Raw genomic sequence first — 12,413 nt, 5'->3', positions numbered from 1 at the left:
ATGGGTCCCATTTCTTCTCTCTCCTTCCTTTCCTTTGTTGTTCATACTCAGTGTTCATAGTCCACTAGGAGTATGAACACTGAATGTTCATACTCTTGTTGGGTCGTTGGTACGATCTGATGTGGTGGGACAAGCTGAAGTAAGACGTCCTGCCTTGTGGACACGTGCTCTGTAGTGTAGAACGGAGGGTACTTACACAGCCCCCTTTATTTTTGGGTGAATCTAGGGTGCATGTGGACATTTGTTGCATGTGGAAAGAACGGTTTAAAAAGTAAAGATTTGAAAGCACGTGTCTGACAGCTGTTTTGTTTTGAAATAAGGTTTTGGGGAATGTGCGCGAACTGTTTGGGCTGGATTTGTGGTCCCAAAGTTACGGCGATTTGTGGGCATGTAATGATTTAGGTTTTGGGAACACGAAACGTTTTGATTATCTCAAGGTGTTTGGGCAGTTGATTTTTGACTTGTTAGAAGCTTTTTGTGTGTGAGTGGTCCAGATGACATACACCCTGCGCACCATAGATTTACCCAAATACCAAAAAGAAAGAGAGAAAGAAAGAAGAAAGAAAAACTTCTTGTCCAACTTGAAGCGGGTTAGATCTTTCAACTTTACAAATTTGAGCTTTCTTTCTTTCTTTGATTGTGCAATGTCTATGACTAGTGATAGTTTGAGTGGTGGGGTTGAAGTTAATGAATGGAGCGAGAGAACTGTAAGTGAGTAGTGGTGATGAGGCTTCATCATCTTCCTCTTTGGAGACGGTGGATGAGAGTATGGACTATGAACACTCATTGTTCATAGCTCATAGCTAGTTCAACAATGAGTGTTCATAGCTACCGAACTATGAACAATCACTGTTCATAGTCCAATTGTGATATGAACAATCATTGTTCATAGTCCAATTGTGGTATGAACAAAGAATATTCATAGCTCATGACTATGAACATTGATTGTTCATAGTACGTACTGTATGGACTATGAACACTCATTGTTCATAGCTCAACGTCCATTTATTTAAAAGACCCTAAATTATATGTCGGTTGAGACATTTCTGCATAAGAAAGAGGAAGAAACGAATCTTTGCTAAAGTTGCTCACGGAATCTATATTGAAGAAGGTCAAAGGCGAAGGATGTCCAATAATAGATGAGGCGTGTTGCATGCATGCATGTGTGTGTGTGTCCGTGTCAATGTAACTTAGGTTATATATTTTTATGAGTGGCGAGATGTAATGGCACCATACATCTCGCTAGCACCATAGATTTAGCCTTTTATTATTTGTTTTGTCACTATTGCGGGATATGACATATTGCAAATCCATCCTTAATGAATTTGGTTTGGAAATGCCTATTTATACAACTACCCAGGCAAATTGTCTTATTCGGTGTTCATCTCAACTTTGGATTTCCATGGTAAAACATATACGGTAGGTACTCCGGCCGAGAGCAAAAGGCGCAGAGAAATGGGTGCACGTTCGTTATCAAGTTAATCAAGTGTGGCGGAGCTTAACGATCATTTCTTTATGTTTTGATTCATGTTGATTAGATTTGTGGTTACATGGATTTTACTTTAACTACCTCTTAGATGATACTAGTATCTTGCATGGCGGTGGGGAGGAGCGGAGTCGGGGGGAGAGAGAGAGAGTTGGGTGAAGGAGAAAGGGTATTGGGGCTAAGAAAAAAATGAGAGAGAAGTTGAGGAATGACAGAAACCAACCAACCAACTAGGTTTTGTCCATACCACCACCTACGCCAAGATCGTTCGCTCCGCTCACTCGATTACTAGTATACTGCGTGGCAGTGGGGAGTGAGCGAAGCTGTGGGGAGAGAGAGAGAGAGTTGGGTGATGCAGGGGAGAGCAAGAGATGGGTGAAGGAGAAGGAGAAAAAATGAGAGAGAAGTGAGGACAGACAGACAGAAACCAACCAAGTTAAGTTGGTTTTGTGTCATAGCCCCTTCTACCAAAATCGTTCGCTCCGCTCACTCGATCATGCAATTAGACCTGTTTGTTGGAGTGCTTTGAGTTCGCTTATTGAAGTAATTTGCAGGTCTTGGGCGGGATCACTTCTATCTCAAATCATCAAATCCAAAAGGAAAGTTTTGATGCATTGCCCAAAGTCGATAAGAACGCATAATGTTGCCAATGGTTCCGTGTTCAAAGAAATCTACACAAATTAGAGATGGCCCAGAAATAGATTTGGATGTCCAACCTTAAACATATGCATACATTCCGAAGCACTCATTTACATTATGGAAAACATTAGGGAAAAACATTACGGACCCCAAACATTAGCACTTGCATAAACTAGTCGGATGATAACGGCAAAGAACCATCACATCTACAAATATCCCAACATTAAACAAACAAGCAAAACAGAACCCCACAACTAAATTGAATTATTTTTTTCTTCACAATGCCCACCGAAGAGGCTACCATGTTACACATTTTCAATACGAACTATCGATGAAGTGTAAATGAGTTGTTTATTTTAAGTATGCACTCCGGCTTAAGGCAGTATAAAATCTAACCTCCTTCTTTGGTGTGCAAGGGCCAACTCTACAAATCGCAAATTAAGGGAACAAGTAATAAATACAATAAGAATGTCCATCTACACACAATATATAGATTAAACATGACAATGAATACACCTCCACATACCAATAAGGGTAACTAATGGTTCTTTTTTGAAAAAGTTATGGGGTTAAAGGCAGACCCCACCCGGTTTACATTGCAAAAGGTTAAACCTTACAAGCCTCCCCTAAGAGTTAGATCATTATAAGGAGGCACACAAAGACATAAATCAACATACTATAAGCCTAACATACCTGAGATCACTAGACATGCTACAATCGAACCCTAAGAAAGTAGAGCTAGAAATCCTACTTTCTAGTCATGATTTCCTTTACAATCTTAGGATGATCTTTCCTAAGATGAGTCTGCGCTTTCTCATAATTACAAAAGAAACCTTCGCAAGCACAACACACATAAGTAAGTCCCAAAGTGTCATCCCAAAACTCTTTTGTGTAGTCCTCAAGATGTCTCATCTTTTTGTTTTTGGTTAACAACTTAACCTTCTTCATCATTGCAAGTGTAGGCTCTATTTCTCCTGAAGAACGCTCTTGGATCCTTTTGCTTCTTTTTGGCTTCACAGTAGTCCATTGATTCTCAGAAGTCGCTGCATACTTTGATGTGCTCTTAGGCAATGCAAGCGTTGGACCATCCCCAAACAACTCAGATTCACTCTCTGAGAGATCGTCATCTACATCCTCATTTCCAACAACTAACCCTTCATACATGTTTCTGCATGTATGAAGGGTTAGTTGCTGCAATGTAATGACCATAAACGACAATGAAAATAACTAATGTACAACTGTCGATGATGCAATATACCCTAGCAATAACTACACCAAGACATCTCATGATACACCCAGACATCTCATGATACAATGTCATTGCCAAACTCGACAATGAAAATATGAAAATAAATAAAGAAGCACTGTCATCACAATATAGTGAAAATGACCTTCTTAAGCGCTCGCGGAGGGAGGAATTCTTGTGGGGGTTGTTCATCATGGAAAACTGGGCTCTCGTAATATCACGGGAATGTCAAACTTAGAAAGCAACTCACGGGGAAGACAAAAGAATCTAAGCGCAGAAACCGTGATCTCAAATGCCCATTAGCATGCAAATCGAAGCGAAAAGTAAACCTCTCATAACAACATCAAACCTCGTGATAAAGGACCTTGCAGAGCATTTGTTTGCATCTCAGACTTTCTTTACTGTCAGGCTTACAGTCTTTATTTATCATGGCAGGTTGCACACAATTTGAAGTTGTCCATTTTCAATCTCACCACATCCAACTCCAAACTCTCCAATGATCCGCGTTTCATTTCTAAAACATACTTCACCAAGAATTTAACATCAAATCCCCAGTACGTAAGCAAATCTAAGTCACTCACAATATTGGAAAACTGTCCACTCTCAACAGTCATCATATCCAAAGTCAGTTTGTACAACCAGTTCACTGTGACTTTGAATATTTCCCACATGTGGGCTCGGGTTTCTAAATCCACACAGTGAGGTGATTGTGGATGACATTGTAAGAACAACCTAAAACTGTTACTGTTCACCATACCAACAATCTCTTTAGAACTCTTACCCACCAGCCAGTACTCATCAAATGTCCCTATGTCAACATGCCATCTCCACATTTTGTTTGCCCTAAATCTACCCTCCTTCCTCCTATAAGATTCAAGGTCATTTTCATATTTGAAATCCACCACAGCCATTACAATAGGACAACCACAAAATAAGCTAAAAGATAGACGACAATGAAACTTAATTAGGACGACAAGTACTAAAGGTATGAAATGAAAACAGACCCCCCCAACTGAACAACAATAAATAGCCTAAAAGAAACACATGGCATTCCTACTTTCCCAAGCATCCTGTAGATATTTGTCCTTCTCCTTCAAGCCTTTTAAGAATCTCATCAAAGATGCATCGATGTCTATGAAAAAAGCACTTGATTTGTCTAGACTAATTACGCCCATTCTTACTCTTAAACCCCACCAATGCTTTTCCAAAAATAATTGAAATCCCCAAATAATAACCAAGGACCGGGGAACTAAAACCAAAAAACTCCTAATATCATCCCACACCGCTTTTCCTCTTACAAGATTAAGGATTACCATATACAAAAGTAAAAACCATTCTATACTAGAATTAACATTTGAAATTTTACGTGATATGGTTCAAATGTGCTCCCATAATTTTCTCTCCTCCGAACTTCCTTCAGATGTTTCCACCTCTTCACTATCATCCGACCACCCTATCGCCAGTGAGTGCTCTATCCTAGCATCGCTCTCATAGTCCTTGAGATACCAAAGTAGGATCCCCATAAGCAAAATAGGGTTGATTCTTGGTAGAGTACTTTTCTTCTTGATTCATCAGACTCCACAAAGTCGTCTCCTCCACTATCATCCTCCCCTCCACTTTTACTCTATTCCATGTCCCTTGATTTTGGTTTCTTCCCCGCTAGCATTGTCCGAGCCCTCGAGACTTGACTCTATAACCACCACTTCTCTTGCTTTGATCTCTATTCCTTTTTGATAAGTAACCCTCATTATCTTACCCTCCCTTACTTCATCTTGCTCATCATACCCTTCCATCTTCCTATTGTTTCTCTCTGTTCGCAGGTGTTTAGCTTTGACTCCTCCTTTTTTTCTCCTCGTAAACCATCTTCCCGGTGTCTTCTAATTTTTCTAGCTTCCCTATCATCCACCTTTTTCATTTTTTTTATCTCTACCCTTACTTCCTTGTTAATCCTATGGAAAAATGTCCCTTGCCTTCACCATTTTTGCTTTTTTTTCGATCGCGCTTGGTATGCCTTTAGCTCTAATAACTTCGGCTTCATTCAAATCTAGAGGGACGCTTGGAAGTTTGACTATTGTTCCTTCGAGATATTTTCTTCCAAATGAGATTTCGACCCAAGCCAATTATTCGCGGCGAACGATTTTGGCAGAAGGGGCTATGCGGACAAAAACCAACTTAACTTGGTTGGTTTCTGTCTGTCTGTCCTCACTTCTCTCTCATTTTTTCTCTTTCTCCTTCACCCACATGGCCCACATAACCCACATGGCCCAGCACAAAAAAAATGTTCGACTTCGACTGCTGTCAGGGCAGGCTTCCACCTCGAGCTCCCCTCCTCTGCCAACCTCATAATTTCCCACAACACTACTCTCTCTCTTTCTAGTCTCTACTGCTTACAAGCTCCGCTGGTAATTCTCTTGAGCATAGTACAAAATATCGTGATATATCGCGATATATATATTGAGAAATTAAAAGTGGATATATAAATATCACAATATAGGATTGGATATATTCCAGTAATCCAATGCAAATATCCCCCTTATCGATATTTTTTATAGTGGATATCACAATATATCACCAAACTTGATGATATTTTAGACGAGTTATAGTGGATAGAAATCACCATATATCACCAAACGTGATTTGATGAGTTTCGAGAAGACAAAGAGCCCAAAAAACAACACACAAAGTAGTTCAGACCTTGGAAACCCTTTCAAAACGACCGCTCGGAAAAGAGCTTTCCAATGGTCTAAGCCTTTTGGACGGAAAGTCTGTTGAAGCCAACTGCAGCTGAAGAGGTATTCTTCGCCCAAAACATGGCTCCAAGCCCATGCACGATTTTTGGATTAAGTATAAAAAACAAAAGCTTAATTCTTTGTTTTTGGTAGATTTTTAGGTTAGAAAATAAAAGTAGCTTAGAATAGAAAGTAGCTATTAAAATAGCTTCTAGATCTAGTTTTATTTAATTGTTTTTGATTAAGTGTAGTTTCAAATCCAATTATTGTATTAGATTAAACCTTGGAATCTTGTTCTTCATTTTGATTAGGTCAATAAAGTAGTATTTCTATCAACTTCGATTTTTGTCATTTCCATTTCTAGATCCAATTTCAATTCCTGTCCTTATTGCATTTTAGTCATTAAATTAGATTTCATTATTGTTTAATTAAGTTAATTTCAATTCTTTATATCATGTTTAGTTTAAATTTAATCGGAAATGATTACGTAATGATTCTTGGCTAAACCTCCATTAGAGGGGGTTGAGAAGCCTTGATGAAAGCTTGATTCGATTAACGTAGATTCGTAAGTAATTTCCTTTCCACTCTAGAAGCGTTTAGTTCACCATGAGAATGGGTTTAATCGTTCACATGCTAGTTATTAATTGGTAGAAATGCCATGTGTAATTAGGGATTAGGAAGAACCAATTGTTCTCTTGAAGCGATTCAATTCGGATGACGATTTGTAGTTAATAGGATTAAGTAGAGTTAAGGTGGAATCAATTCCCCTCTAACTCCTTATCATCGAATCAACGTAGCATTCCCTAAGTTATTCCCATCGTCGACTAGTTGCATTTCGTGGGTAGTTGCATCGTAGTTTAGTTGCCTTTTTCATAAATCTTTCATTAGACTTTAAGTTTAGATTACTTACACGTGATAACACAGCATGCGGAAGGACTAGGAGTGGAACGAATCACTCTACTCCATTATATCTCATAGATTTGAGAGTAGAATCTTTGATAAACATAGACCCATAAGATCAAGTTTAGTTTTACTTGCGTTTAGAGTTCATCACTTTATTTCGTAGGCTTTATCAAATGGCGCCGCTGCCATCTTAGTTTCACTTTCGTATTGTTTTCGTAGTGTTAGTACTGTTCTTAAAGTCCCATTTCACCCACCCACCCTTGTTTGATTCATACTGTGGTTGTCCATTTCAGAGTTGAAAAATTTCGGTCGGGGAATTACATCGCTTTGGCTAGCGCTTTCCTTGAGCGCTACGACCGCCCTAAATCACTGGACCACGAGCGCGACCCGCCCTTAAACTCTGGAATTCTAAGATACACTGAGCGCGACCGCGCCCTATGCGAGCGCGACCCGCGCCCTTATCAAATTTTTTCGGATTTCGACAGTTTTGATTCGAACTTTGATCTTTCATATTTTTCAGTGTTCTAACCTGTTATATACACTGAACAAGCGTAAACAAGGCGCTATTCATAAGCGAAGCAAGGATGCAATCAGGTATTCCTTTCTTCCCCACCTTGCATCTCCTGTTAGAGGTTTATACTAGTATATCAGAATTGTTTGGAGTGTTGACGTGTTTAGCTAAGTTGGTCTTAGCCTTGTATGAGGTTAAGGTCCGGCCAACAAAAAACACCGAGCGTAAATAGAAACAACAACAACATCAACAATCAAGTCTATCTAGTATACCACCCACTACACCTCTAGCTACTATTTCACACACACCACACCGATATAATGGCGGAAGAAAGAGAGACTCTCTCTCGACTTTTACAAAGCCTTGGCGATAGCCCCAAATCTTGCATCGTTCTAGCGGACCGGTGGGGATTTTCGAATCCTCCAAATATTTTTAATTTGTTACCCGTTTTTCATGGATTAGACCATGAAAAACCTTATCACATTACATCGTAGGATTGAACAAGTCCTAACAACATTCCACCATCCTACGGTTGGTGCGGAACAAATTAAATTAAGGGTATTCCCTTTCACCTTAGCCGATAAAGGCGTCTTGGTTAAGCTGCCCAAATGCCTAATTCTGTGGACTCGTGGGCTAAACTTGTTCAGCTATTTATGGAACATTTTTACTCACCCCTAAAGACGGATGAGATGCTTTCCAAGATCTATTTGTTTCGACAAAATCCTCATGAATAATTTTCAGAGGCTTGGAATCGTTTCACCGATCTCCTTATAGAGTGTCCACATCATAACTTAGTGAAAGACACGTTAGTTCGTGCCTTTTTCAAAGGACTTCTACACCACCATAAAGAAGTCCTTGACATAATGAATGGGGGTAGTTTCTTAAGCAAAGGAGCTTCGGAGGCTTATAAATTTTTAGAGGACCAAACTAAGCAAAATAACAACTGGGGGGGTAGTGACGATTACTCCCGCTCTGCTAGTTCGTCTTCAACAGTTAAGGCTACCAGTATGTTTGAGGTTAAATCAGATTATGAGCTTAAAACTCTAATTGAATCCCTCACAAAAAAGGTAGAGGCCATTTCTGTACAACAAAAGCCTATCCTCGTCATGAATGTAAATTCAAATCCATGTAGTTTCTGTTGGAGCCCTGAACATCCTGACTCCCACTGTCCTATAGCCTATGAACAGGCTTGTTCCATTAATAGTGAACCTAACGCCCCTTGGAGACAAAATCCCAACTTCGGTTGGGGAAATAACCAAAGCGTCACACCTCAAGGGTACAATAACCAATATGTTAGGCCCTACGCACGCGGCTTTAACCAAGCCCCACTCACGACAAGGGCGGTCGGGGAATTTTAATAATTATAACAACCAAGTGCAACCTCGACAAGGTCAAGCACAAGGTCAAAGTAGTTATAATAATTATAATGCTAGTAGAGGTATCGTTCGATAAATAATAACTACCAAAATCCACCCATAAATAATTCCGTGAAATAGTTCAATCCACACCACCCGTGACTACTACACCCACACAACGGATCGTCTTGACACCTTCATACAAGTGAGCCAAAACTTTTCCAAACCATGGCTAAATCTAACTAACAGCTTCTACAATCCGTTAATAATTTAACCAAACGGCTGGCTCAAGATAAAAGCCCAACCCAAAGTGTTTTCAGTCACGAAATACCTAATCCTAAAACAACAAATACAGCCTTTGAGGTAACCAATAATACTAGTAAGCGAGTATGAAAATGTAGGTGAGCTAAAGGCCATCACCACTCTCCGTTACGGAGTGGTTGATAACAAGGTAACTATGCCTATAGTTACCCCACCCGATAACCCTACACCGCTATATTACTAGATATCGAAATAGAAACTGAAGAGCCTACCTTTGTAGAGGTACCGTTACAACACAACCTAAGAAACGAGGAAGCCACGGTTAAACACCCGGGTAATACCATTGCTAAATATAGAGGCGAAACCACCGTTTCCACAAAAATTAGCCATGTTAACTAGGGATACAAATTACGAGGAGATTAGGGATGTTTTAAGAATCTAACTATAAACCTTCTCTTCCTCGAAGCTAAGCTATAAAAAGCTACCACACCATGCTAAGTTTCTTAAAGAATTATGTACTACTAGGCGTAAGACCAATATACCAAAAGACGCCTTTTTAACAGAACAATTCCCAACTCTATCTGAACATAATGGAATTGTTAAGTACAAGGACCCTGGTCGTCCTACTGTACAATGCACCTTAGGAGATTCCTATACGACGACCGCGTTATTAGACTTGGGGGCTAGTGTAAACTTACTCCCGTTTTATTTGTATAGACAAATAGGTCTAGACGAGATGCAACCCACTAAAATGACGTTGCAATTAGCTGATCGGTCTATTAAGTATCCTAAGGGTGTCGTCGAAAATGTTCTGGTAAAAATTCAGGATTTTTACTATCCGGCTGATTTTGTCATCCTCGATCTGAAGTGGATTAACGACTCTGTGTCGATCATCTTAGGGGCGACCTTTTTACGGCAACTGCCAATGCGCTCATTAATTGCCGCGATGGTTCAATGTCCATGTCTTTTGGCCTTCTTGCTGTTGAAGTCAATGTTTTTAAAACAAAGACACAGTTACCCGATTCGTCTATGGATGGAGAGGTTAGCATGGTTGAGAGCTTTGTTCGAGATTATTTCAACAACACGTTCCCTGATAATCATGTGCCCAAATTTCTTTCCTTTGGAAGATCAGACTCCAACATTTCCATTCCTATACTAGTCGATACACATATTACGGATGAGGAGGAGATAGATGATTTTCTCAAAGATATAGAGGACTATCATAGTAGCGTGGATATGACTAATCTAGATTTGAGCAATTCAATGAGTTTCTTAGAGCGGTGATGATTCACCCTATCAAGAACTACTTTGCACAACATCCACCTCGACTCCCCTCTTACGCCCTTTCAAAGGAATCTCGAGTTTGCACTCGATCCTGTTGTTTCTTGGTGCTTCATAATTTTTAAATTCACCTACTAAACAAATCTTGCGTAGAAGACAAAAAAGCGTGTGACACCTTCATTTTCAGACTTAAGGCAGTCCCTACCTACACTATGAATGAGTTTTGTGCTAAACCCACATCCTCATTTTTTTCCATGCTTTCCCTCTACAACTTATCCATATCCACCATATTCTTCACAACCATTCACTTTTCCACACTTATTTACTAGAACACCCACTCATTCAAAAATGAAAAATAAGGTGCATGATAGGTTACATAATAGGGTTATCCGACTTAGCTTTCATTTCACTAGGTTGAGTCATAGGAAATCTTGGTGCATGATTGTGTTTGGATATGTTTTTTCTGTGATATTTATTTATGGAATGATCCACAATTATTTAGGTTGTTGATATATGATAAACCTGCATGTTCATACATACGTCTAGATAAAGTCGAAAGTATCGACTATAAGCGACTCAACTTTTGTGTTTGGTGCATTTCATTTCATTTCCATATATTGGTGAGTGCACCATTAAGGTAACCGGGCCCTCCCTATGGAGTGTGTGGCTGTAAGTACCGGATCCTAAGTCCAAGTTTAAACATAATTCACGTTTTCCACTCTTGCATGTTTTCTCGGATTTTTTGAGTCATGTTTCTCTATGGGGTGAATTATGTATTTATTGTTTATTGTTTTTCTTTTTAAAATTAAAAAAATATATATATATATATATATATATATATATATATATATTAAAAAAAATATAAAAATAAAAAATAAAAAATAAAAATAAGCATAGTAACCTAGGAAGTCTCGGGAATCTGACTTTAAAAGACCCACTGCTAAAAACAAATTTTCTAAGCTTCGTTGTAAAAATTTATTTGGGGGTGGGGTGTTCGTGTTTCCGTACTAAATATTTATGTCCCATTAGAGTTGCTTAGGCCGTTTTATTGTATTACGATTCGGGTTGACAAAATCCATGAATTTAGAGTTCAATTGTTCGCATAACGTACGTCATGCATGCACTTCGAGGCGTTTTCCACTATCTTATATGTCATCCACGGTCGGAATAGAGTGTTTTATGGATCATTGGATTGGAAATTCTCTCCTGATCATTTCCATATCTCATTCACAAAAATCGGACCGGTAATGAAGCGGCAATTATGATTTGAAGTTTCGCGAAAAATCGGAAAAAAATCACAAATTTCGATTTTGGGCTTGGGCCCAACCCGCGCCCACCGACAGCGCGACCGCGCCCTTACCTTAACCAACAGTCGCGATCTTCTTTTCCATCCGCCATTAACGCCCAAGCTCCAAAAACCTAAAAAACAAAATCAAAATAAAAAGAAAACAAAAATTAAACCACGCCAAAAATCAAAAACCAACCAAAATCGACTCCAAACACCACCGACCACCATTACCACCAAATTACATAACAAAAATCCACCAAAATATCAAATTTTGGTGTGTCGTCGCGACCACCACTCCACCACCACCACGGTTTGCATCAACGGTCTATTAAATCCCACCACCACATCACATTTAAACCCCCACTACATTCCAAACTTCCAATGGCTCAACAACGCCGAATTTTACCGGAGCAAGCTTTCTTGCCGACCACTTCGGCGCCGCCATTCTATGGCGATGAGATGATCGTCGAGCTGGAATAGCTTGTGGTACTTTCGACTGAAGCCTATTACCCGAGGATTTAGTCCAGCGGCGGTTTCTACGATCACGAGGGAGTTGGAAGGGGCGAGGATTTTTGTTGTTGTGGCAAAGAGGAGGAAGGAGGTGACGATCGATTTGTTATTTGAGATTCTAGGCATTCGCCTAGAATCCATCTGATGTCAACCTGCAGGAGTCCCAACATAATGGGGTAGAGCCATTGATGATGCGACAGTTAT

At 39.6% G+C, this 12,413-nt stretch overlaps 1 non-coding gene across 1 annotated transcript; it reads right to left on the bottom strand.

The window, feature by feature from the left end:
- Window positions 1-8,203: 8,203 nt before the first annotated feature.
- LOC147510028 (small nucleolar RNA R71) lies at window positions 8,204-8,307 on the bottom strand. The gene has a single exon (XR_015219638.1). It is a non-coding gene; the product is annotated as a small nucleolar RNA R71 (small nucleolar RNA).
- Between the last annotated feature and the right edge of the window lie 4,106 nt (window positions 8,308-12,413).

Source organism: Coptis chinensis, chromosome 3 (genome assembly GCF_015680905.1).
Source record: "Coptis chinensis isolate HL-2020 chromosome 3, ASM1568090v1, whole genome shotgun sequence".
NCBI lineage: Eukaryota > Viridiplantae > Streptophyta > Magnoliopsida > Ranunculales > Ranunculaceae > Coptis > Coptis chinensis.
Note: the sequence above shows the minus strand (reverse complement) of the source record. Positions and strands in the feature narration are given on the sequence as shown.